Below are 27,799 nucleotides of genomic sequence, written 5' to 3' on the forward strand. Positions count from 1 at the left end.
ACCCAGCCCTCCGGCGGAGGACAATCAGACGCATCAGGGAGACCCGTCACAGCAGGAACTCGTTTATTGAGGAAATCACACAGCTCTTATGTAGGGTGGGGGCTAGGCGGGAACCAATCAGCTTAAAGGTCAGCCAGGCAGGGGGGTTCACGCAGGCAGAGTCCCATTGGACTATATATGGCAAGCACGAGCTGATCACGTCCGTGGAACTGTCATTAACCAATCCCTGACGGTGGTCCGATTTATTGTCATTAGCCTTTGAAACCGCCTTTGAGGCCTTGATCTTGCTCACCCGCCAGAGAGTAAGGAGTCAGCCTGAGTTAGTTAACGTGTCATTAGTCCCAACATCTACCCACTGAAGGAGATGGATGAATCAGGCTCTTTTCACCTGGCACCTTTATAGTTTCTCATAGTCTTTTGGTGGACACAAATTTCTTCTTTCATGCCTACCAGGAGGCTTATGATGATAACTGGGCTCCCTCTGTGTCTGTGATGGTGTGCTGGCCATGGGAATAGAGTCAGCACTCTTGGGTATTACTATTTCTCAGGAGAGATTAATAAATTGGCCTTTTAGTTGGTTATTAATTAGTCTAATTATGTGGTCAATGTGAGTTCACGTCTGAGAGGCAATCTATGCTAAGTCTTCTGAGTTTGTGAAGTTAGACTGAGGGACCATGGCAAAATGAACAAAATCAACATTCTGTCTCCAGAGACAGACACTCCACTGCATTGACCTTGGCCTTCCTCCATTATTTTCAGCAGGACTTTATGGGAAGTGTTTGTGTCCCCAGTAGACTGTAAACTCATTGAGAACTGGTCTGCATTCCAAACCCTCAGTGCAAATGCATGGCACCATGGAAGAACTCAATAAATACCCAGTGAGAAAGGAAATGGAATAATAAGAAGTATGTGATTTTTTTTGTAGACTAGTAATCTTGTAGCAATACAAACTCTTAGTTCAGTTGATGAATCATTTTGTTTTTGAATAAATTTGCTGTTTCCTTACAAAAGTACACACAATACTTTGCAGGTTTAGCATCTTCCACAAGCACCAGATATATTACAGATCTGACCATGGTTGATATAAAATAATCCCTTCCTTATAATATTTTCATTTCATCATATAATTCATTTTATTATCTTATGTCTATCAGATCTGCAAATATTTCAGGGGACAGAAAACCTTTTGTACTTGGTACTAAAAACTAGTGATGAAAAACTAGTTGAATCAAGAATAAACCAGTCTGAGATGAATACTTCTATTGGAAAATGTGAGAAATAACACAAATGGATGGTATCGACGCTATCACAGATCATTTTTCAACACCCAGAAAAATCTTCTGTTTGTTTTAAAGAAATGTATCTAGAGGAAAATGCAGGAATTGAATGATGATAAGAAAAATAATAATGAAAAGACTTCTACTTATCTATAGCTATATATCCTGTTAGCTCTTGTTTCTGATTTCATTGTCTTGTCAACTCTCAAGGACATGGGTAATCTATGGGGGAGGGAAAAGGAGGGAGAAAATAAAGTGTGAGTATGTACATGTGTGTGTAAATATTAGGGAAAGGATATTTCACAACTGAATTCTGATTTTCTCAAGCTTGACAACAAAACCAAAGCAATATACTCCATCCTTCTATCACTCACATGTCCTTCGAAAGAAAAAAAAAAAAAAAACTACTTCAGTTATTATGAACTATATTACCTCTTCTGTACCTTGCCACACTAAAGCACCACAGCAGAGACAACCAACATTGTATGGGATGATTAACTGCTCTAGGTTGATGATTAGCATTTCCAAATTAATAATGACTTCTGCTTGATTGACACTTTGTTATTCAAAGGTGAGACTTTCCAGCCTCAAGCAGAAATCATCTGGTCTCTATTTTGCATCCATAATGATAAACAGTATGCACACTATAACACCAAGAACTGATTTTTAATAGCAGCATCGGTAACTTAACTGCAGGCTACTGGATATCACCTTTACCTTGATACAACTGAGTTTAGGAAAGAAATAATCAATTGGGAACTGTGTTTGTGTTGAGAGAGGAGTTAGTGTTGTTTGTTTTCATAAGCAGAGAGGAAGTTATTAGCCCTTGTGGAGTCTAAAATTCTAACCCTCAGGAACTTTCAATATTTCCTCTTTAAGGCATCAAACAGCTGTTTCTCTTGGGACGGTTCCTGGCAGCCAACTGAGTTGAACATGGGGTACTGGAATGTGGGCTTGAAAAAGGAATGTGGAGAGACAGCTTGTAATCTCACACACATACACACACTCACCCAGGCCCCAGGCCCCTGAATGGCTCAACTGAAGATTTTTTTTTTCCTTCCAGCCAGGGAAAGCAAGAATCCACTCTGTCAAGTGACCTTTCTCCTGTTGTCCCTCCTGGAGAGGCACCCTCTGGGGAGGAGCACAGCTGTGACCCAGCTTCCTTGGGACAGTGGTCACCAGACACATGATCCCAGGAGGAACAATAGCAACCATAGTGGCGGCAGCTCCTTCTGGGACCTGCCACGTGAGAGCATCGGAGTCCTGCCTAGGAAAGACATCGCATCTGAAAGAACTGTGCACCTTGGGAGTTATCTGCTTATTCATTCCACGGTCCTGCTTCTTCTAGTAAAGCTGCCAACAGTTCCTCAGCATCCAGGAACGCGGGGCCACTCTCTGATTATGTCTGGGACAGTTGTATTATCGGAATAACCATTTATAATAAAGCAACTTCCTGCCCTGGGTGTGTTCATTCCTCAATGCGTGGATGCACCATTCTGATACGGCTAGTGTAGCAAGGCCATAGGAAAGGCTGTGTGAAGAAAGCCACCCCCTGCAGGGAAGGAGAATGACTTCCAGTGTCAGGTATGTCGGCAAGACACGTATGGAGGACAGGAACCAGAACGCAGTGGATGGTCAGGTCTAGGCTGCAGGAGTCTAAGGACACTTCTGGTCCCTGTCAGGGAAGAGGGAAGAATGGCTTTGCTATATGAAGGCAGGCCTAGGGCTGGAAGCCAGGAAGAGTGTGCAGTTAATGGTGTGCCATTCTTTTACACTTTTGCTATCTCTGGTCCTTTAATCAGGTCCTCTTTAAGCGTTCCAGGCTCATCTCAGCGTGCTCTGGGGAACACCAAGAATGGTCTCAGGTTGGCAACTGGAAGTAGGATTGGGGGGAGGTAAGGTCCTCTCAGGCTGGTGTGGTTATCACAGGAGGAACTATGAACCCTTACCAATTAGCCCACAGGCCTCCATATGGAAGTTTCCCTGCCTAATTTGGAAGATCAGGTTTGACTTAACTATAGATTAGGCTTCCGTATTTCACATCCCCAAATCATAAGATTGGATATCAACTCACTTCCATGGTCTTCCTAGCAACTAGCAAGTTGATAAAGGTCAACAATGGGGGTCATGACTGTTCAGAGAGCTCAGAGTTAAAACTCAGCATTAAGGCTGGATTTTCAGTTTCCTGATCAGATCTAATTCTAATTCTTCCATATGGTCTGCCAACTGAAACATTCTGTTTTCTTGGGATGGCCAACATATGGGATTTATACCATTACTAAGGGTAAAAATAGCACATATTGAGAGTCCACAGACCAGAGAACTGAGATTTACATAGCACATAGCCTCAGTCCCTGGTCCTTAAGAAGAAAACTACTTTTCCTTTTTTTGGTTTGGGCAAGACCACAGGAAAAAAAAATCCTTTGAAGTTATTGGGACTTAATGTAGATGAACCAATGCCATACGGGGCTCACAGTACAATAGTATATTTCACCAAAGAGAAGAGATCAGAATAAAATGCAATCTATGTTTGTTACTATGGCAGCTACCATTTTTGAAGTAATGTTAATGGAATTTCGAGGTCACCCCTCTCACACATGTGATAAACCCTCTCTGTGACCATTACAGTAGACATTGAGGTATGAAGGACAAATAGAAGATTTGGGATAGATGGACCATATACACACTTTATTTGACCTTGAGAAAGACTGAACACTTAGAAATCTGAGTCTCTGTTGTTAGGGGAGAAATTCTGAAGTCACTTGGGCCTGAAAGAGTTCCCAGGCTGATTCCAAGCTACCAAAATACAGAGTCCAAAGACACTCAGAGTCTCAGGAAGCGTCTTGCCAAGAAAGAAAATGGAACTTTGCCTTCTTGGCTTTCAAAAAGAGGGTTTTCATCCAGGATCCCACTGCAGTGGGGTAGTCATTCACATATTTTCCCACCCTTTCTGGTCCCTCTGAATCACAATGACTTTATTTTAGCCAGTTATTTGCAAAAGGAAAATGGTTTCTTATAATCAAGTCAAATATTAGTCTTTAGGTTAACAAAAATAGGATATCAGATTGCCTGAGTGCAACTGTGGACAAAAAGTATACAGAAAAAAAAAAAGTGTACAGAAAAAAGACTGGCAGCAAATAACCCCAAATGCAAAGGGCAGTTGTCTAATGGTATAAAGTAAACCTGTTTTCTCTAATGAAAGTGATTTCTTTGATATGGAAATAAAACTTACTCCTGATCTTATTTGAAAATAAATTCATATCCTGCTGGGCATGGTGGCACACACCTGTAATCCCAGCAGCTTGGGGAGCTGAGGCAGGAAGATCGTGAGCTCAAAGCCAGCCTCAACAAAAGTGAGGCCCAAAGCAACTCAGTGAGACCCTGTCTCTAAATAAAATACTAAATAGGGCTGGGGATGTGGCTCAGTGTTTGAGTGCCCTGAGTTCAATCCCTGGTACCCCTCTCCACAAATAAATAAATCCATGAAAAAAATACTTCCATTTCCAATGACCATTTAGTAAGTCAAGTCTTCACCATTTGCTTGGTGACTAAATGCATATAAGTAGGAAACCCTATCTGGCTATAGTTAATCCTACATAGTCCTTCATTACTTAACGTTTCTAGACACAGAAGTAACTAAGGCACTGAGAAGCTAACGGTGGCCATACTTGACTTTCTCAATTCTTCCAATGAGACTCAAAACCCCAAGATTTAAAGTAATAATCCACGTGTGATTATTAATAGTAGTAATCATGTTCTTTATCTTAACCCAATTCTCAGTTTATAAAAATAACACCTAATATTCACTGAATGCCTTTTGTGTGCCAATAACTGAGGTAAATGTTACCAATGTATTATCTACTCCAATACCTACGACAGTCATAAAAGGTCAACATGGGAATTAGTCCATGTGCAGATACATGTGTTGGGGCAAGAGAGGCTAAGGTCAATTTCCCAAGGTCACAGAGATGAGTCAGATAGAGATTTGAACCTCAGGTGTGTGGCTCCAGAGCCCACACTCTTAACCATGAACATTTTCTCTTTATGAAGCTGACACTGCACCTTACTCCTATGATGATGGCTTTTGGTGCTCAAAATTCTCTGTTTAAATATTTATACAGACTACAAATAGGTACCCTGAGATTTTACAATAGGCATACTCCTATGACTTTCTCAGACATAATGCAAGGGGATTATAAGTCTCAAGTCAGGATGGCCAACATATGGGATTTATACCATTATTAAGGGTAAAAATAGCACATTTTGAGAGTCCACAGTCCTTAAAAGCATGCATTTAAGGAAGATTCTAGAAGTGAAATTGCAAAACGTATGACATCAGCAGTTGTGAGTGTCCACTTGTTTAGAGGCACTTTGATTGCTGGAGGTCTTAATAGGCATATAACCTGGCTGGCTCTTCAGCTAGGTTAAATGACTTGTTTAGTTAGCCATATGGTCAGGGTGAGAAGGCAAGTTTCCATTCCCATTTCTAGATTCTTCTAATTATTTCCCATCTTAAGCCAAGCAATAGATAGAAGACATTGTTTTTTCCAGTACTGGGACTCAAACCCAGGGCTTCACACTCACACATGCTAGGCAAGCACTCTACCACGGAGCTACGTCCCCAGTCCTATTACAAGCAATCTAATGAATCCACAGAATTTCAAAAAGCCTACAATCTGATGGTTCTACTTCCAGTAGATATTTTTTTTCCCTCATGATGAGCTTTAAATATTTTACAGATTTTTTTTAGAGTTTGCCAAAAATAGGTCTTTGGAGACATTGAAATGTTTTGTTTATAAGAGAGGAAGAGATAAAAACATAACTTAAAAACGGGACAGCTATGAAGGCAAAAATAATAATATGGGAAATTAAATCCTGCCTCGAGTCCTGTAGCTGATAACTCTTTTTGACCCCGCAGGAAGATATTTTTCTTGCGTAGGAAGCACAAAATCGTTGGCTGCACTTTTTCCTCTTTCTTTGAAAAATCTCTCTTCCCCTTATTAGCTCAGCACAGATCAAGTGACAATAAATCCAACAGGGGATTTCACTTTAAAATATCTTCCCCTCTATTGCGTCTTAAGGCCTTCGGCTCTGAGCTGGCCAGTGCTGTGAGCTCGCTTGGCCCACAGAGGCCTGACTCCGGGGCAGGGCATGTGGTAAGTGGGGGTCGTCACCCCGCAGCCTCGGCTGTGGGAAAGTGTTCCTGAGACTCAGGGAAGGGAGCGGACCTCTAAAACTTGATCCCTTCCTTCTGCCAGAAAGCCAGCTGCAAGATTCTGGGTTCCATCACCATGATTATTAATGTAGGGGGGAAAATGACTTAATTGTAAACCAATGAGCTCACCCTAATAACCAAGTTCTAATCATTTCTAAAGAAAGCTGCCTTCTGCGTTCCTGCCAACTTGCAAATAAAACAAATGACATTGGAACATGATTATATTCATTAGCAATTATTCTGTGAAAACAGTGAGGATTTGAATTTTCCCTACACTTAACCCAGACAACTAAAACTGCAATCCAATCGTGGGCCAAGTGCTGATGGATACTGAGCTAGGAGCATGTTTAGTTCCAGATTATGAGCATCCTGCGTTTCCTTCCTTCTCAGTGAGATATGCTTAAACAAAAACAAAAACAAAAAAAGGGAAAATAGATAACAAAGCAACAGAAATACCCTTCCTCTTATGCATAGAAATTACTTAGTTTAGAGCCTGTAAGTGATATTTCTCTGATTTAACTCTGCAGTTTCTTCTTTTTTTTTTTTTTTTATGGGAAGGAATGATACTTTGTAGGAGGCTTCTGTCTTCCTGTGATATGTCAGTGTCCTGGGAGAGGCATGGGGCTGGTGCAGGAGCAACAGTCAGGTGCTGACACCTGTCACCTCCCCTGTGACAGGCTCAGGCCACTTGTCTGTAGATCCAAAGGCAGGGATTATGTTGGCTGGATGTCCAGGTATTCCCCAGGCATACTGTCCAGGATGAGGAGGGAATGAAGAAAGGTTTTTGCAAGTAGGAAAAAAGAATAAAGAAGCACTATGAAAGAATGACAGCATTTCCAAAAATCATGTTTATGAATAATTTTTGAGCTGATCCCTATGTCATGGCTAAGAGACTGATTGGAGAGGTCCCACTTTTACAGATGAAAGAGCTAAACTGATAAAAGACAAAGAAGCTGGTTCAATGATTTACTTGAAATTGATTGACAAGTCTGAGAGAACCTGGGGCTGAGCTCCTGAACTCAGACCATGAAGAGGCATTGGCGTTCTGATTTGAAAAAAAGGAAGACTAAGCAAGTTGAGTCGGCTTCCTGTTAGTTCTATAACTTAGCTATTGTGAGATGAGCTGCTACAAACATTGATTGCCTGTGTCACTGTAGTATGCTGATTTTAAGTCCTTTGGGTATAAACTGAGGAGTGGAATAATTGGGTCAAATGGTGGTTCCCTTCCAAGTTTTCTGAAGTATCTCCATACTGCTTTCCAGAGTGGTTGCACCAATTGGCATTTCCAGCAACAATGTATGAGCGTTCCTTTTCCCCAGATCCTTACCAACATTTATTGTTACTTGTATTCTTAATAATTGCCATTCTGACTTGAGTGAGATGAAATCTTAGAGTAGTTTTGATTTTCATTTCTCTAATTGCTGGAGATGTTGAACATTTTTCATATATTTTTTGATTGATCATATTTCTTCTTCTGTGATTGATTGGGCTATTTGCTTTTTTAGTGTTAAGGTTTTGAGTTCTGTATATATCCTGGAGATTAATGCTCTCTCTGAGGTACAGGTGGTAAAAATTTTCTCCTATTCTGTAGGCTCTCTCTTCACATGCTTGATTGTTTACTTTGCTGTGAAGAAGTTTTTTCGTTTGATATCATGTAGGAGTAAATTTTGAGCAGATCCATATTGATTATCCCCCACCTAACCTGGTAGAGAGGTAGAATCAGTAGGAGAGGAATATATAGTTACAATAAAGGGGTGGTGGAATAGATGTATTAAATATTTATTGAGGACCCCCTATGTGCTAGATACTTTCCTAGTCCTAGAAATACAGGGATGAGCAAAACTCATGCAAATTCTTCTCCCACAGAATTTACAATTTGGTGTGTGTGTGTGTGTGTGTGTCCCCATTTGGTATGAGTGGGTAAGATATTGTGACCCAAATAAGTAGAAAACTCATTTGATATATAAGACAGCAATAAATACTGTGGAGTGGGACTAGCAAAGGGGAATGAAAAGTTTTCAGGTGAGAAGCGATGGGTTAAATTTTACAAAAAGTGATTCAATACAGCGCAGTAGTGACTAGGTAACCTTGGAGCAAAAATCTGAAGAAAAAAGAGCAAGTCCTAAGGTCATCTGGGGAAGCCCATTCTAGGTCCAGGAAGGTGAGGGTAGGGGCTCTGAGCCAAGACCACCTGGCCTGTTTTCAGGGAGTGCCATTCTCAAGGTACCTGGTTTAAATGGCGTCTACTGGAATTATCATGAGCATCATGCAATGGGAAAACATGACCAGCCTGTCATGAGGCAGGAGCATTTTGACAACCGTAAGGAGGCCAGAGAGAGTAGGTGGAAGTCAGAGAGCAAATGGAAAGCCAGGCATTTCGAGGCACTTTCCACTGAGTATGTGGGAAGGGTAGTTAAATACCCAAGGAATCTTTGGACAGTCCCATTGTCTTATCTACTGACCATCCTAAAATGGCTGCCCTGTGTCCAGGCTACTTGGATTTAATAGTTAATAACTGAACTCCCTGGAGGACATATACAAGTGATCTGTCTTTGCGTGTGTGTGTGTGTGTGTGTGTGTGTGTGTGTGATGCTAAGGATGAAATCCAGGGCCTTGCCCATGCTAGGCAAGAGCTCGACTATACTACAACCCCAAGTGACATGTCTTTGCATGGTGTTTTTTCAATTCTCCAGATCCCTGATGAAACTTCCCAACAGAACACATACCGATAATAATGTCAATTTGCTACTTTATTAGAAAATGGTGAATTCTACACAAGAAGACAAGAAAACAGAAGGAAGGATGAAATCCATAAGAATTCATGGGAACAGGTGGTAATAAGTGAGTACCTTGGATAAACACAGGATGTGTTTGGGATAGACCGAAGGTGATTTAGTATATGCTAAGACAAAGATAAATAGAACAAATGGAATCTCTGGTGGAACAAAGAAGAATGTTAAATATAGACAGAAATGGATAGAAATATCAAAGTCACAAGACGTGATCATGCTACCTCTGAGCTGACAGCTGGTTCATCCCAAGGTTAGCCACCCATTTCTATCCTTCAATACTATTCTGACCTCACCTGAGCTGTGCTCCAAGTTGCAGATAAAACCTTTCACTGTTCAGCAAGCTAATTGACCAGGGTTATTTTCCTTGCTTTCTCCTATACAGCAAATATGTGTCATTGGCTCAGGGGCCTTCTTCTGTGGATCCCATTGCTCAGAGTTCACATTTGTCCCAGAAACCCACCTCAATGCAGAGAAAGACACAGGACATAGGGAATGTGCATAATCCAGAGCTAAGGTAGAAGGCTCTGTCACCTACTTATACCCTGTCCTCATAATCTGACCCTATCCTTTCCCCTTGCTGTTCTCTGTGTGTTTTAAATCAATTGAACAAACTATGTGATTCCAGCATCTCAATTTGTTCTGTGTGCCTTCTGTTACCTGCCTCTGGAATAACTTGGGCTAATTTCCTGCATGCACCATTTTCTACTTAAATACTTACCACATTAAGTGCAAAGGCCAAGGTGTTGTGAAGTTTCTAACAGTTCTGATTTTAGGCTATTATTTTCTTAGTCCTGGTATTCATGAGTGAACAGTGTCCTTCAGAGCTCTTAACAGAAGGAAGTAATTTTAAAATATAAAAAGAAAAAAAAAAACTAGCATACAATGTCTCTGCATGTATCTTTTACATTTCCACTAATTGTGAGTGACATGTGAAAGCTTGATAGTCTTTATCTACCTGTAAAGTTATAATAGAGGTTTTAGAAATAATATTAAACTAGCCAAGTGGGAAAATCCAAGGCTGTTTGGGGATGGGTAGGAGTTCTGAGAGACAAGGCCTTGACTCATGAGTATGCTACTCTTTGCAGCTACTATTATTTACTGCATTTAATTGCTGGAAACATGTTTGTACTGGTCCCTTTGAATAGTGTGCTGAAATTCAAGGAGGAATGGGTTTGACTCATCATAACACATAAGAATCAACCATGGGGCCCCTATAATAATATAGTCTGAAAACTGCTGAGTTCACATACAATTTCAACACATAAAATCAAGCACAAATACATATTTAAAAAATTACAGTTTCTAATCAGTTTAACATGTTCTATGGAAAATAGCCATGCTGACAAAATGGTAGCATTAGTTATCTCTTCATAATTGAGTAGGTGGAAAGGACCGTAAGAGGTCACAGTAACAGAAAATGCCTATTTGATTAGAGATCTTTATTTTTTCTGATTTTGTCTTTTCTTTCAATGAGTCGATTACATTTGACCAGATTAAGGCAGATGAGTCCATAAGGTCAGCAGTCAGGGTCTGTGAATTGACCTCAACCTCCCCTGCCAGAGCTCCCCCACCACACACATACACCAGTTGCTTTCGAATGTTTTTGTTCTTTGAAGAATCTGGTTTAGATATGTGATTAAAATTGACACGTATCACATGACACAAATGACACTGAGGAGCGGGCCCTTGTCTTCACGAGACATCTGAGCCAAGGAGGCACAGTGGAGGTGTTGAGGGATGAAGACGGTGTTAGTAACAGATTCTCCCCAAATGGATTCCATCCTGTTTTACCTTGGACCAAAAATAGACCTTGGAGCCACGAAGGGTAAATTTTAGAGCATATTTCAGATTTTAAAGAGTAAGGACTTTCAGCCTTACAGGTCCTCTAGCTTCCAGCTGTGACTTAGGTCTGGTCCAGCTCTACCTTTGTGTTTTCACTTCTCACCCCTAGTTAACTCAGCCACGCCCAGAGCAGGTAAAGAATCCTACAAACCCAAGTGCCTTGCGCAGACCTCAGTGGTAGAAGTCAAATATGAACATGCAGCATAAACACCCCCACCCACTGAGATCCAATCTTACAAACCACTTGAATTAATTACAAACATTTGCTAAATTTGCTAGTTTTTCAGTTAAGATGTTCTCAAGAGATGGCAACCCAGGATGCACTTTCCAATAGAAAGAAATGATTCTTCAATTTAGTGGCCCCTGAGACTAACCTAGGCAGTTCTTGCTTATACCAAATGAGAACTTTCTCTCGTTTTCTCTTCTCTTTCTGGGTAAATCAGATAGATGGAGGGACATTTAGAGACGTAATCAATGTGCAGTTCCTTGCTTCATGTGTCCCCCACCCCCCTCTCATCTGCAAGTATCAGCAAAGCAGAGAGATTGATTCTTTCTTGTTCCTGTCACCAATGACTGGTACCTGGCACGTACACATTATTCGTTTTCAAAAAGCTGGATGAATATTTAGGTGAAAGAATAAAAGGAAGGAAAGGAGGCTGGCTGAAGACTCCAACCTGTCTTAAGCCTGAACATTGGCACCCAACTGTTGTCAAATGGATGAGCTTACTGCCTATGCCCACAAACCCATTTTTTCCTATTGTCTCCCATATTCCAATTAATAGGTCTCTTTGTTATTAAAGTTTGAACTCATCCTTGGCAAGAGGCTCTTACTCAATGGCCACATTTAGCAAATTCCGTAGCTCCTGTTCCTCTTCCTTTAGATCACTGTCATAGTCGTTTCTCTTCCTGTATCTGCCACTGCAACTCGTCTTCAGAGCATACAGTTAAGAGCATGGAACTTGGTGTTAAAGAACTAGGTTCAAGTGCAAGTTCAGTCATGTTTCAGCTGACTTGTGTGTTCCTAGACAAACTGTTACATCTCCTATGGGCTCTTCCCTCATCAGGCAAAAGGGACAATAGTAGTTCCCATCTCATGAGGTTGCAGATTAATTGAGATACTATGAACAACAATGCTCATTTCTGATTGCTATCCATGCCCACCCATCATCGAGTCCTATCTTCCACCCAAGTGCTGGCATTTCTTCTACAGCATTGCTGACAGTCAGGACATCTGCTCTTGGCTTGAATCTTCTTGAAGTCCAGTAGACCAGAGTGTGAAAAGAATCTTATTTATTTTTGAATAAGTTCAGTTGTTACAAAGTTCCTCCTTGTATTGGACAAAGTTCCCCCCCCCCCTGCTCAGTCATTTAAACCATCTGGGGTAATAAGGAATTTAATGAAAGAATTTTCCACATTACAACAACCTTTTAAGCCTATGAAGTAATCTCTCATGCTCCACTTTTAAATTTCATCTTGCAGATTAAACACCACAAAGTTTTGTAATCTTTCTTCTAATGTCCTCTGGATCCATTCCACTTTATGAATATCCTTTTTAAAATTTGAGGCCCTAAGCTAATTGCGGAAGTTCAATGGACTCAGAACAGGAAAGACAATCTTGAAAAAGAAGAGCACTTCCTCATTCCAAAACTTAGTGCAAAGCTTTCAATAGTCAAGACCATGTGGTGCTGGCATAAGAATAGACACTGAGATCAACAGAATTGAAGTGAGTCCAGAAACAAACCCTAACGTGCCTGGGCAATCAATTGCTGATGACAGTGTCAGGACAATTAAGTGAGGGAAGAGTAGATATTTCAAATGATAATGTTGCAAAAAACTGGATATCCACGTGCAAAAGAACGAGGTTCCCTGAACCCCTTCCCTGCATCATGCAGAAAAGTTAACATGGATTATAGACACGAATATAATGGCTAAACCCATGAAATTCCTGGAAGGAGACATAAAAGTCAATCTTCATGCTCTTGGGTGAGGCAGCAGTTTCTTAGATATGATATCAAATGCATAAGCAGTGGAAGAAAAAATAGATGAATTGGACCTGATGAAATAACATCCTTTGGTTGCAAATGATATAAACAAGAAAGCAAAAAGATAACCCACAGGATGGGAGAAAATATCTACAAATCATATATCTGACCTGGGATTTGTATTCGGAATACATAAAGAACTCTTAAAAATGCATTAAAGATTATAAGTGGACAAAGGATCCAAACAGACCTTTTTTCAAAGAGGGCAAATGGTTAATGAACACGTGGAAGGATGCACATCATTAGTTGGGGGAATCTGAATCAAAGCCACAGGAGAAATCACACAGCACACACCACACATGAGAGCTACAATAAAAATGACAGCATTTCCAAGTGTCCACAAGAAAACGGAACAACTCCAAACCTCATGCATTGCTGGTAGGAATACAATACTTTATGAAGAGCCTTTAATTTAAAAAATATTAGCTGAATGAATAAACTTTAGTGTAAATGAATGTAGTTCACATTAGCTTTAGGGTTGAAGTTTCACATGGTATCAGCTGACCCTCCCCAAGTACCCTTTATATTAATTCTCAGGCCATGGCAACTGTATCCTGCACTTGGGTGATAATTTTTGTTTGATGAATCAAAAGTAAGAGTTTTATGTTTATTGATTTACTTTTTATCTTATGAGATCCCATTGGTCATTCTAGACAGTTTTGCTTTTCTTGGCTCCTTTTTCTCTCATCTAGGGAACTCTATTTCTACCTGCTCCATATTACACACAGATCTGAATAAGTTTGTTTTCTAAGTCTTTCCCCAAGATGCCAATGGAAACATTGAACATGACAGAGCTGAGGTCAAAGACTGGGGGAGCATTTAGACTCCCCTGAAGACAGACTTGGTTAAACTGTACCATGATCTTGTCCTGTGGTGGGAATCACCTGGAATGATCTTCCCGAACCCACTGACAGGCTGGGACCCACTGGCACTTCTTTCATGGGCTGGTCTCTGATCATCTCAGCCCAAATAGTTATCTCCTTCTATTTCATTTATTATAATACTGTTTCTGCTACTCTTGGGACATCCCGTACTACTCTAATAGTAGTTCACATGTGAATTACAATTATCACATCTGCTTCACCTGTGTACACTTATTCTAGACCATGACATATTTAAAAAGGAGGAAACGTGATTTCTTTGATATTTTTGCATCTTAGAATTTACAGCTGCTTAATACTTATTAGAAAAAACATAGATAATAAAAATATTCAGTGCTATTAAAAACATTATTAAATCTCAACACCCTCAGGGGATATATATTTGGAAATATATGTATATATTTATATATTAGAATATATATATATTCTAAAACTAATTGAAATAGACCATACAAAACTCTTGCCAGAGTAGGTAACTCTCCCCAATCTTATTCAGTTATTCATGATATAATTTGGAAGGAGCATCACAAATTGTATATTTAGAGTTTAGCAAGTTAATCATCTCATGGTCTTCAAATCAGTCCACACTAGCTTGGAATTTAATGTTTCTTGCATTTGGATTTCTCCTGTGTTACTTCTGCCAGCCTTGGTTCAACGCTTGGGTAAGTTCTGTGCCTTTTCTCTGTTACTGTGGTGTGCGGGTGTGTTTTCCTAGCTGTGCTCTTTGCAGAGGTTGTACTGGGATATGGCACAGACAGACAAACCTCTTCTCTATACTCCATGTCAGAACCACTTTCAGGAGAGGGTGAGCAATAATTCCTGTGGCCTCCTCCTATTTCAGGGAATGGAACTTGATCTCATGTGTATAAAAAGATGAAGGGGTTTACATTTTTGGTTTGTAGTACAAAAACGTATAATGTCAGGTTCATGATTTCCACATTGTGGTTGGTGAGGGATTCCAGTATGCTCCTTGCAATTTTATCATTTATCCAACAAGTATTTCTTAAGTGCCTACTGTGTGCTGATTACACTGCTCTAGATGTTGGAGATGGAGCTGTGAAGAAGGCAAATATTGTCTCTGTTATCAAGAAACTTATATTCTAATACAGGAGGGACACCAAACCAAACCAGAACCCCTACATAAAATCATTCTGATAATTATTAACAAACTGGGCACAGTGGCACACACCTGTAATGGCAAAGATTTGTGAGGCTGAGGCAGAAGGATTCCAAGTGTGAGGTCAGTCTGAGTAGCTTAGTAGGACTCTGCCTCAAATTAAAAACCAAAATGGGCTGGGTATATAGCTCAGTGGTAAAAGCACCCTTGGGTTCAATCCCCAGTGCTGGGGTGACAGAAACTCCACACAAACAAACAAAACAAAACAAATAAGCCAAAACACAGAAAAAGAAAACAAAACAGAATGATGTCCCAATCATTCTAGCTGCTCATTTTAAGGACCACACTGCCTGGAACCACAGTGGACTTTTCAGGAACAGCCATTCACCCTTCATAGACCTCTATTTATGACAACATATGCTGGGAATTTACTGTGGTTTGGATCTGAACTGTCCCCGCAAGGACCTATGTGTTACTGGTCTCCTCCCTAGCCTGATGCCATTGGGCCCTGTAGGGAGGTGGTAGAGACATCAAGAGGTGGGCCCTCCTGGGAAGTCTGTAGGCTATTTGGAGAAGTGCCCTGGAACACAACTGTGGAACCCACCCTTCTTTCTCTCTGTGTTCCATCCAGGAGGTGAGCAGCTCTGTTCCCCCATACCCCCCACCATGTTGGGCTGCCTGGCCCCAAGCCCAAAAGCGACAGGGTCAACCCACTACAGACTGACACCCAACATTACAATCCAAAACAAACCTTTTCTCTTAAGAAGTGGATCATCTCAGGTGTTTGGCACTGAAATAGTAAGCTGACTAACCCAGGGCTGGCAGGCTCAAGAGGGTACATTCCTTCTCCACACCAAGCTGAGCCACGAAACCATGAAGCCCTGGAGGTGCCGCACTCTGAGCTATCTTGTTTGGGAGATAATGTATTTTCCTTGCTTTCTAAACCACTTTAAGCTGAGTTTTCTGTTAACAGAAGCCTAAAGCATTTTAGCAGATAAAAATAGATACAAATGCACATATATAATGAGTATTCTGAGTGACTGATTAAATGTATGTGTAGGCATAAATTACCTCCCGGCACTATTTACAACAGCTACATTTATTCCTACTTTGGGCAACTAAACTATAGAATTAGAAAATTTGCAGGTTGAAAACAGATATCTGAATTTACTAGTTGAAAGTCAATTCCTTTGGTAGTGGTATTACGCTAAAACAAAATTAACGCTTACAAATTGGTTAATTGTTTAAGATGTAATAAGATATCAAACAAACCGATTTTTCTTTAAATTCTTTAATAAAAAAAAATCTGATGTCCAATCCAGTCTTTCATTTTTATCACTGGAATAAACAGAGGAAAGTCATTGCAATCCATTGCCTGTTTATTCCCCAGGGGGCCTCCCATAAGCATCCAGAATGTATGGAAATGAGAGCAGGAAGTGGGTTCCCTTTCAGACCTTCTTCTAGCAGTTTCTCCATTGGGTAGGCTTTTAAAGAAAAGCAAAGCAAAAATGCTAGACTAATGCTGTAGAAAACAGTTTTCTCTAAGAATGAAATGCTGATTGTCTTGCAAATATTTTCTATTTTTCATTTGAAATGTTCCATTGGTCACTTTGATATTGTCAAAGCTTCTGAATATTTATAAAGATTCCTTATTATTTTGGAGAAAGGCCAGAGAGGCAGTAACAACCTCACTGAGTTGTTATCTAACAATGGAACCTTTGTTGATTTATTTGTTCTTGGTACTGGGGATCGAACCCAGGGCCTTGCACAGGCTAAGCACATGCTCTACCACTGAGCTATATCCTGAGCCTCTTCAATTTTTATTTTTAAAGAACTAATGGTAATGAATTGCAATTATAAAATATCTAAATATACAGTCTCTATAAATTGAGTGCTGTAAGTTTAACTCAATTCATAATCTTTGGTGTACTGCAGTTAGGAGCAGCTGAAGTTATCATTCAAATAACTGTATCTGAAGTGTGCAGGACACAAGGAGTTGGAACAGTATTGAAAACGGCCACTCTCTCGGGTCTTCTTTCCAGTCACTCCTAGTTGGGACCTCGGACCTGCTTACCTTCCAGTTTATTCTATCTTAACCTGTAACAAGCAACCATAGTGTATTTCTTCCTTCTTGCTTCCCCTAATCACCAAACCTCAGCTGCCCTTATAGGGAAATATAAAAAGGCCCTTCCCATAACCCTCTGTCAGGATGAGGGAAGCCGTGGAGCTGGGTCACCCATACACATGCCCAGCCTTTTAAAGGGCATCAATTCCTTTATCCTCACATTCTATACATTAATTTATTTTTTCCTAAAATGATCTACCTGAGAGGGAGCTTGGTTCATAATTGTTCAGAAAATATTTTAGCAAAATTATTCCCATCAGTTCATGAAAAAAAAAAAAAAATCTACCCATCCTCCATCCCAAACCTTGCTATGGTATGTTACCCAGGCACATAAAAACTTCTCTAGAGCTCCACAAACTATACACAGAAATGATATTTTGGGGACAGCTCTTTCACTGATTTTTCAATGCAACTTAAACACATAAGATTTTCTATCTTTTTCTCTTATACATGTTTCTATAAAATCTTGGAGTTAATAAAGTGGTATTTCAGATCAGACAGAGCTGACTCTCTCAATTCCAGTCAAAGTAGTATAGGTTATTGTGGCTGATCTTTTTAAATGTGGCTGGAATATTCTGTGGGTCTATCAGAAATTTTGAGGATAAATTTGATAATCTGCACGGCAACATTTTACGTCCCCCCCATTTTTGACATGCTTTGTTTAATAAAGTAGTTCAAATCTATTTTTAAAAAGTTGAATTATGAGATAGTTTTATTTAGAAAATATTTGTGTAGAAAACATTATAGCAATTAATCTCCAGGACATATAAAAACTCAAAAACTTAACACCAAAAAAACAAATAACCCAATCAATAAATGGGCAAAGGAACTGAACAGACACTTCACAGAAGAAATATGAATAGCCAACAAATACATGAAAAAATGTTCAACATCTCTAGCAATTAGAGAAACACAAATTAAAACTACACTGAGAGTTTATCCCACTCCAGTCAGAATGGCAATTACCAAGAATACAAGTAACAATAAACGTAGGTAAGGATGTGGGGAAAAGGTACACTCATACATTACTGGTGGGACTGCAAATTGGTGCAACCACTCTGGAAAGTAGTATGGAAATTCCTCAGAAAACTAGGAATGGAACCACCACTTGACCCAGTTATCTCATTCCTCAGTGACACACCACATCAATGTTTGTAGCTACTCAATTCACAATAGCTAAGCTTATAGAACCAATCTAGGTGCAGATGAATGGATAAAGAAATTGTATATATATATATATATATATATGAATATTACTCTGCTATAAAGAAGAATGGTTTTATGATTTGCCAGTAAATGGATGGATCTGGAGACTATCATGCTGAGTGAAATAAGCCAACCCCCAAAAACCAAAGGTCAAATATTCTCTCTGATATGTGAATGCTAACACACAACAAGGGGTAGGGGAGGGAAGAATAGAAGTTCAGTGGATTAAACAAAGGAGAATGAAGGGAAGGGAGGGGGGAATGGAAATAGGAAAGACAAAATGAATCAAACATAACTTTCCTATGTTCATATATGAATACATGACCAGTGAAACTCCACAACGTGTATAACTACAAGATTGGGATCCTAATTAGAATAAGTTATACTCCATGCATGTACAAAATGTCAAATACACTCTACTGTCATGTATGTTTAAAAAAAAATAAAAAAATTTAAAAAACCTTTTTTCTGAATAGGCACAGAAAAAAATATTTTAGCAAAATTACTCCAATCAATCTTCATCTCATTTCACATTTTCTACCTCCTTAGAAATAAAATAGCTTAAATAAATTTAAAATGATAATACAATTTTAGATATCAAATTTAAAGTGGAAAGGTTACATGAGCAAACATTTTTTAGGAGACAGAGATGCAACATGGTTCAAAGACCAGTAACCAGTGGAGTGTTATATCACATGGTCACTTCTTCCCTGTGCCAGCTGAAGCCTCTCTGTAGAACTTGCTTTTGCCGGTGAGTGACGGCATTTCAGTCACTACAACCACATCCACAACAATCTTAACTGTGTCTTTGCAGACAAAGAGGCCTTTTCCCCAGCACAAGCAGAAATGCGAAATTTTTATTTACGCAGCAATTTGACATTCAAAGCACTGTACTAAGAAGCTTGTAAATATTAAGTTGTATAATATTTATAAGTACAGTAATATAATATAAGTACAGTCCCTTGAGGGGGTCACAGTGATGCCCACTTTCACATTAGGGAAAGAGAGAGGAGGCCCACCCTACTGGTCAGAAGCAAGAATGGCATCTAAATCCAGACAGCCTGCCTCTGAGTCTGCGCTTTTCTTTTCTTTTTTGGTGGGGCTGGGGATCCTGCTGGGTAAGCACCCTCCCACTGAACCACATGCAGCCCTGACATCTATTCTTTTCGTGGTGCTTCTGCCTTTTAGGACATTCACTTTTGGCTCTTTAGGGAGTTCTCAGGATCATCCTCTCCTTGTGTTGGCCACACCCCAAATGGTAGCACTATTTGGGGGTGGTGATAGTATTTAAAATCGTGAGTTACCTTTCATCTGAGAATCAGTTTGCATGTGAACTATTATTATCCCCATTAGATAGATAAGGTCAGGAGCAGCAAACAGGTCAGTTCAGTGCAAATAAGACAAAATGGAAAACAGAAGCCCCCAGCCCTGAGATCTAATCACCAGAGAAGATTCCCTTGCCAGGGCTCACTCAGCACACAGATTTGGAGAGAGGGTGAATGACATCAGAGGGGAACAGGGAGGAAAATCTTGAAGCCCCAATCCCTTTTCCTGCAATCCTCCCCTTTATAAGGTAATAGAAACAAACCGACTTTAAATATTTATTTAACATTTCCTTTTGTGTGGGACAATGTATAGTCATACCCATAGTGTCACTGGTATTAACTGGAAAAACCAGTTGCAGATCTTTCAAGAAGTCCGAGGCTAATGCAAATTGTTCTTGGTGCAAAGGCTCAGCCATTCTGCAGTTCAAAGCCAGGTGACATGCACTTGGCACTGAATGCCCTTGGCCTCTTCCCCCACCACCCCGAAGGTGGGACCCACTTTTCTTTCCAGTTCAGGAGCCTGAAGCAAGAGTCACACCCGGCTGTGTGCTGGCAGGTTCCCTGCCCATGGAATAGCTTGATTCTTGATTTTTAATTAAGGCAAGTAGGAGAATTTATAAAATATTTTCATGTTGCTAGGCTATTAATCATAGGGATATTGATTGTGTCTGGGGGAAAAAAAAATCCTAATTGTTGCTGTATCTGCACAAATTCACTATTCCTAAGTTACCCAAGGGTTTGCTGGGAGTCCATTTGATACATAGAAGGAAAAACAAAATCAAGTTATCTCCCTCCTTCCCTCTCCCCAAGAAGGATCTTGGATTAGGAGGGGAGGGAGAGAAAAGTTCAGCTTGCTTTTGAATTTAAGAGGGAAAATAAAACTTTATAAAGGAAAAGATCAATATTTTTCAGTTTTATTTCATGGGTAGTGAAAAAAGATTTGAAAGAAGAGGCTGGAGAAAGAAAATCAAGGAAAAAATTATAAAGAAGGGTCCTTTGCGGGGAGGGGAGTGAGAAGAACAGACATCTTAGAGACCTTCAGGGAGAGGAATCTTCCAGAACAAAGAGATGGGAAGGAAAGGTTTAAGACTTCCAAGTGTTGTGATGGACTTGAACTTCTCCTCTGCTTTCTCTCTACTCCCCACTGTTTGCACTGCTCTTTGAAATTCTAATTAGCCAATGAATCACTGTTCACAATCACCAAAGGGAAAATATGCTCTGGGTTGTAGCCCAAGCAATGTCCCCTTGTCTAGGGGAACTCAAATCAAATCAGCTTGAAGTCAAGGGCTCCCTCCATTCTCCTGCCTTAGGCAGTAACCACAGTGAATTCTACAAGAGGTTAATCATTTTCAAAATGAAACTTTTCAAAAAAAAGTGTTGCCTAAAAATCAGAATTGTCGTAGTACCCTAAAACCTGTAAATGCAGAGACTTGCTATCAACTGTATTTTTCATTTCTCTCTCTTCTGTTTCAAATCTATTCACTTCCTCATATATGACATGGCAAATGGGGAACATAAATCCAGGGCTAAGTAAGCTCTGTTGAGGCTTTGTCATGTTAATACCAGCTACAAATGAAAGTAAAATTTTATTTTTAGACTTAACCTTGTAAATTGCCCAAAAGCAATTTTTCATTTCCAACTGATTTATTTGAAGAAAATAGGCTCAGATTTATTGGGACTGTTAATAAAAAAAAAAAATTAAATGACCTCCTGTAGTTTCTGCTGCTATTTATTGATCTCTCTCAAATTTAGCAAGCAATTCAATCTGCAGAAAGGCGTGTTGAATGGAATGGATTGTGAATGTAAAAATGAAATGAACATTTAGAAAGCATTTTCAAGTCCCAGGAAGTAGCTTTAAAAAATGAGAACAAATTAAATTCACATCACTGGCAAAAGAAAGAGGGATTTTGTTTTAATGGTGGACTATACAGAAATCGTTTATTGGATATAGGATCTATTGACCACTTTTAAGAATCCGGCTCACGGAATGGATTGCTGTCACTCTGATGAGTGAAAGGGTCATCATAATCTATCACAGCAACACCCCCTTCAGAGACTTCATTTTGAAAAATCACTTCTGCCATCATGAGGGTAATTCAGCTCTGCTTCTCCACCCAACCACTGAAACTACTACAACTACTTCTGGTAGTAATGGAGTCCTTGTGAATGTCTGCTTGATTATCTCAGCAATGGCATATTCTAGATGCTTAGGAAGGAAGTATATCCACTACATAAAATAGGTACCTCCAGACACTAAAATTCAATTCTATGCCAACCCATGGTTAGAAAGGTCATGTCTAATCTGAAAGCTGACAGCCACCCTAAACAGCTCCTCCTCCCCTGCTCCTCCTCATCTAGGCAGTTCTTCCTCTTAGCCTGATTTTTCACCCTGGCTATGCATGACAGGAGGCTCAAGTGCAGACTTTCTGGCAAACACTTCCCTTACTTCTCTATGTTAGGCTCACCTGGGTGAAATCTTTGCCTCCTTCGCTGGCGCCTTCTCACATAGCTGTCCAGATACAATTCTGATCATGAACTTCTTAAACCCTTCGGTGGTTTCTCCTGTCTCTCAAAAGTTTAAACTTTAAGTTTAAACTCTAGCATGAACTACTGTAATGTCACAGTCTCCACATACCTACTATTGTCTCCTCCCCAAGTTTAAGTGTAATGGAAACTCTACTCACCCTAGGCAAAGATTATGGCTCCTTCAGCACCTGTACATTCCACCCTTTAGTGCATCCATCCATTCATCCACCCATCCACCACCCATCCATCCATCCACCCATCCATTCATCCTCCATCCACTCAACCACCACCCACCCATCCATTCACCCATCCATCCACCCATCCATCCACCCATCCATCCATTCATCCACCCATCCATCCACCCTCCATCCACCCAACCACCACCCACCCATCCATTCACCCATCCATCCACCCATCCATCCATTCATCCATCTACCCACCCATCCACCCATCCATCACCCACTGTCTACCACCCATCCATCAGCCACCCATCCATTCACCCATCCATCCACCCATCCATCCATCCATCCATCATGCACCAACAGAGCACCAAGTACATGCCATTCATGGTTCTTTACACTATGAAGACAGTTATGAGTAAATCTAAGTCTTCCTTCTGGTGGGATTCTACTCAAGATGGGAAAACGGACAGCAAAATGTAAACACATGCAAGAATAAAATAGGGTAATCACATAGTAGGGACTTGGAGGTACTTTAATTAGGGAAATTGGGGTAGGTCTTTCTGGAAAGGTCACAGATGAACTTAGAAATGAATAAAGAGAGATAAGAGGCCATATGAAAATCTAGGGGAAGACATTTCCTGGCAATGAAAATGACAGGTTCAAGGACACTCAGGATGGGAATGAAAAGTATGAGGGTGGACAGAAGCCAGACTAGGCTCCTAAAGTTCCTAAAATAGAGAGGATGACAGAGAGAAACAGGAGATGGACTGGAGAGGTCAATGGGAGCCAGGTTAGGGGTCTGAGTTTTATTTTAGTTGCTGTGGAAAGCCATCAGAGGGTTTTAAGCAGAGTAGAGGGTTCTTGTGGCAGCTGGTGGGGAATGGGCCTAAGTGGGAGAATAAAGGCATATTCCTGGGTAGCAGTCATGGTGTCCCAAACTGGGGTTTTGTCAGGGGAGATGGAAGGATGTGACATGTTTGGCATAGACATTAGGTGCATCTAGCAGGCAGTGCTGATAGACTGAGTGATGGCTCTTGTCCCTAGGATGACAGTTCATTGGTCAATAGGGACTGTTCATTCATATTTGTATTTTTTGACCCCAGCACAGTGTCTGGCACTTGTAGGTCATTGAGACTGGTCTGTGAATGAAGGAAACACAAAGAGAAATAAGTTACCACTGAGGTGGTCAGGGAGGGCTTTATGGTAGAAGTGGCTTAAAAGATGGGTACGATTTCAACTGGTGGAGAGGGAAGTGTGGGGAAGGTGAGACCCCAACATCTGCAGGCCTGAGGCAGGAATCGAAGTGGAACCCACGCACCTCCTGTCTTAAGATTTTTAAAGTCATAAGTCAAATTACAGACTGTCATATAAAATGTGTTCTATCTACTTTGAAGTTATAAATTAACAAATGAAGAGTAGATGTTCTATCCTTTTACTTGAAAAATGTGCCTTATAATCACCAGCTTCAGATTTGTGATCCTTAAACTCTTCTGTGTTCCGGAACTTGGCAATGAGATGGGAGAGTCAGTGCCTGGCTTTCCCCGCACCCCAGGCTCCACCTCCTGCGCCTGCAAATTGAAGCTCAGTCTATTTCCCCACCACTCAGACCAAGGAAGCTGCTGTCAGGCCACTGGGGCAGGACGTTCTGGCTCCAGGATGGACACATCCCATCAGCCTTCCCAATTCTTCACCCTAGGAGGAAAGCCCACCAAAGGCCAGGGCAGGATCCCTTAAGTGTGGAGCCACAGGAGGGGCCCATCTTGCCTGACCCTCACAGGAGAGAACCATCTTACGGGACTAGGAAATGACTACAGTACTTTGGAGCAAATAATTCACACAGATGGGTAGGGATCATATCATAGAGGCATGAGAATTTAACAGTCAAGAATCTGAGCTTTGATCATGTGGGTAAAAGGGAGTTCTGAGCTCTTTTGAGCAGAGGAAGAGATGGTCAGACCTTTGTAAACAGGGTGGATGAGAAAATGGGATTGGAAACAAGAAGATTGGCAAGGCTAGGGCAGAGTCAGAGAAATGAAGTGCTCAGAACTGAAAGCAGAGAGACAGGAACCCGTGGAATTTCTACAAAGCAGAGATAATCAGATGTGGGGAGTGAAGGGGATGGGAAACTGGGCCAAAGATACTTCAGCAAGATAAGAGGTGGCCTGGCTGTTTGGTGCCTAGTAAGTTTCTTCTCCCTTTGAGACCACCTAGCCTGTGTGGGCGTGCGTTGAGCATCCTTCCAGTTCCCTAAGCCAGGTCTGGCTTGCTGTGACTCCCATGAATCTGGATTCCATCTTAAGGTCTTTTAAAGTAAGCCCCCTCCCCCTGGAGCACCCTGTCCCCTTTGAGGCTGAGTACAAGAATGACTTTGGCTCTGAGTTCTAAGGCATGCTTACTTTGGGTTGGAGCAGGCAGAGTCGGGGGGTGCTGCAGAGTTTATAGCAACATGGGGCCCCCCCAGGAAAGGGTAAACAAGTGCTCTTGAGGCAGACATGCTGGTCACGCTCAGATAAGGTGAAATTCATCCAGAGAAACAGAAGAGGTTGCCAGGGTGGCGTGGACTCCAAGCTGCCTGGATTTAAGCTCCTGCTCTGCCTCTGACCATCTGTGTGACCTGGAAAGTCCATGGCAGAACTTCTTCAAAGTCCTGCCAACCGGGGTCTGTTTTCTGTCCTGATATGGGTGCTGGCTGCTGTGGAGAGCTGCCCTCCAGCATGTCACCAGCAGGGAGATGAGCACAAAGCCAGGGAGCTTTTGGCTGCAGAAGTCAGGCACCCACCCCTCAGATGCCCTAAATAACAGTGTTGGGATGGAACCGACAGATTCAAGGAATTTCCCACGAGAAAACTAGGCCTATGGATTTGTGCAATTCAGTGAAAAAAGAACAGCTTTATATTTTCCATATTGGAACATAAAGCAACTTTTGGCAAAAACCTCACAATCATAAGTGATTTTTATTTTTTTTTCAGGCAGGTTCTTCTGTGACCATCTGTAGCCACGTGCTAACTACTTGTTTGTCACTAGTTCTTTTCTCCTCTTCCTCCCTCCACGGTCGGTCGCTTGGCAGCTCAGTTTGTTTGTCATTTCAATCAGTGGCACATGATTTCAAGCAGATGTTTTCAAAAGTGCTTGACTTTTAAGCAGAGTGTATGCAGTGGCCTCTTGACAGTGCCGTTACTCTCAGCCCGACTCTGGCTTGCAGATGAGGGTGTTGGGGTCCTCGTCAGCCTGGGAACAGGGCCTTCCAGGGCTGCCAGTGCTCCAGGTCCTCGACCGGTTTCCTCAGGGGTGCTAGTGCCAGGTCCTGCCCTGACAGCACCTTAGAATTTGTGTGGGTGCCATTTCCTGGGGATTCAGGCCCAGCACTGACTGGGACCAGCAGGCTTTAGAGTCACTGGACCTCTTCCAACCCTGCTTTCACCACATGCTGCCTGTGTGATTTTGGACAATGCTCTCAGTTTTCTTATCTGTAAACTGGGGATAAGAATGGAATAGTATCTCAGAGATACTACTGTGAGGATGAAAAGTGATAACGGGGTAAAGCACTTTGCTTCAACAACAGACACCCATGATTAAATGTCACTGAAAAGATCCTCAGTGCGTACCAAATAGTAGAATTATTCCTATCTAGATTTTTTAAAAATCCTTACAACAATCCAGTGCTGTGAACGTTACTATCTGGTGTTATGGACAAGGCACAGAGAGGTTCAGTGACTTGCCCAAGGTGGCACAGTGATCTGGCTCTAGAGTTTTCCTAGATTGTTCCTTGGTGTGACATGGAGCTGTGCAGTATGTAATACACAGTGAGTACTCTGTGTTGATACTCAATTAGAGGTAAGCGCTTTGCAGCACAAGATTTCATTTAACTCCCAACCCAGACTCCCTAACCATGCTCTGGAATGCCATTATTATTTCCTGATAGAATTGAGGAAAACCAGAGAGTCCAAACAAGGTCAGAGAGAAGTTTGCTACCCAGAATGCTGGTCTCTAGGGGGCTCCTAGGCTGGCATCTTGATCTCTTCCTCTGTACCGCAGCCACTGCCCCCACCATCCAGAGCTGGCTGGACCTGAGCAGGCATCTTGCAGAGATGTCCTCAGATGCCAGTGGGCTTCCTGGAGGCACATGAGCTGGAGCCCACGTGTCCTGACGCCAACACAATGTTTTCTTTTTGTTCCTGGTTTAGTAGTAACAATATCACTTGCCACTGTAAGGAATCCAATGCACTTTGTGTGTTTTTTTCCCCTTTAGCCACAAGTCTCATAATAATAAAGTTCCCCAAATGAATAAATACTAACAGCCTAATTTGCTCAAGTATAAGAAAGTATAGAAGGACAAGTAAACAAGACATCTGGATAGTTTTCTTTACAGAATAAAAAGTATTAGGTTAAAAAAAAAAAAGTGGTAAAAACAGACATGGGCAAGTAATCCTGAAAATTCATTCATGTTATCCATCTTCTGGAAAATTACTGTCTACAGTTGCAGATTAGATGGTATTACTGGTTACAATTCTGCCAGGAAAAAGAGTCTTGTTTTTTTGAATGAGGTATTTTTGTCAGTTTTGTACCACTGTATGCAATGGCAGGATCTGGGGCCATGGAAAATTCTGGGCATACTCTGCAAGTTGACTGTAACTGATTTTACATTTGAACTTTACATGTGGGGACACAATGAAACTATACCAAAATTTATCATCAGTAATAAGATGGTCATTAAAATCTTGCTTAATATGATACCTGGCACAGGGCTGTTTGTTACTGAGTCTCATTTGTAAATGCTAAACCTATTATAAGTTTCCTCATTAGCAACCAATGGGAAAGGTTGCCCAGGAAAATGTCTATGTGTCCTCATGAAAATGGCCTCTTCCCTCTCCCGGGCACCCCACCAAAATGGAAAAGCCCTCCAAGTTAGCTTTTGCAGAGTCAATTTGAACATTGCCTTATCAACCCTTTTTACTTCTGGAACCTCTGCCCTGGTGTGATGTACATTTTTAAATTTTATGAATTTCCAAAGAAACTAAAATTTGCCCATTTTACCCAAACCAGGAAAATTATTGACTAAGTTTCCTACAGGTTTCCAAATGGGGTGATTTTCTTCCAGACATTTATTGGATTTCAGTTGGAATAACAGGTGGTTTTAGGCTCAAAGCTACTTTAGGCTAACAGAAACATCAAGCCAGGCCAGTGGCCCTTCTCACAGACAGCCTGCCTGCTGCTGCCAGAACTCTCAAGAGCCACAGAGCCAGGTGACAGCATGGCAGAGTCCCCAGGA

General features: G+C 41.1%; 1 protein-coding gene and 1 long non-coding RNA gene across 2 annotated transcripts in view; one reads left to right on the forward strand and one right to left on the reverse strand.

Annotated features, from left to right (window-relative positions):
- SASH1 (SAM and SH3 domain containing 1) overlaps nucleotides 1-27,799 on the reverse strand; it is a gene marked incomplete at its 5' end in the record, with an annotated part of 289,754 nt that overhangs the window by 244,020 nt on the left and 17,935 nt on the right. The window lies entirely within an intron of this gene.
- Nucleotides 231-14,399, forward strand: LOC306665414. The gene is made up of 3 exons (XR_013765011.1): nucleotides 231-905; nucleotides 2,341-2,948; nucleotides 3,369-14,399. It is a non-coding gene; the product is annotated as an uncharacterized lncRNA (long non-coding RNA).

This window comes from Sciurus vulgaris (genome assembly GCF_902686455.1).
Source record: "Sciurus vulgaris genome assembly, chromosome: 7".
NCBI lineage: Eukaryota > Metazoa > Chordata > Mammalia > Rodentia > Sciuridae > Sciurus > Sciurus vulgaris.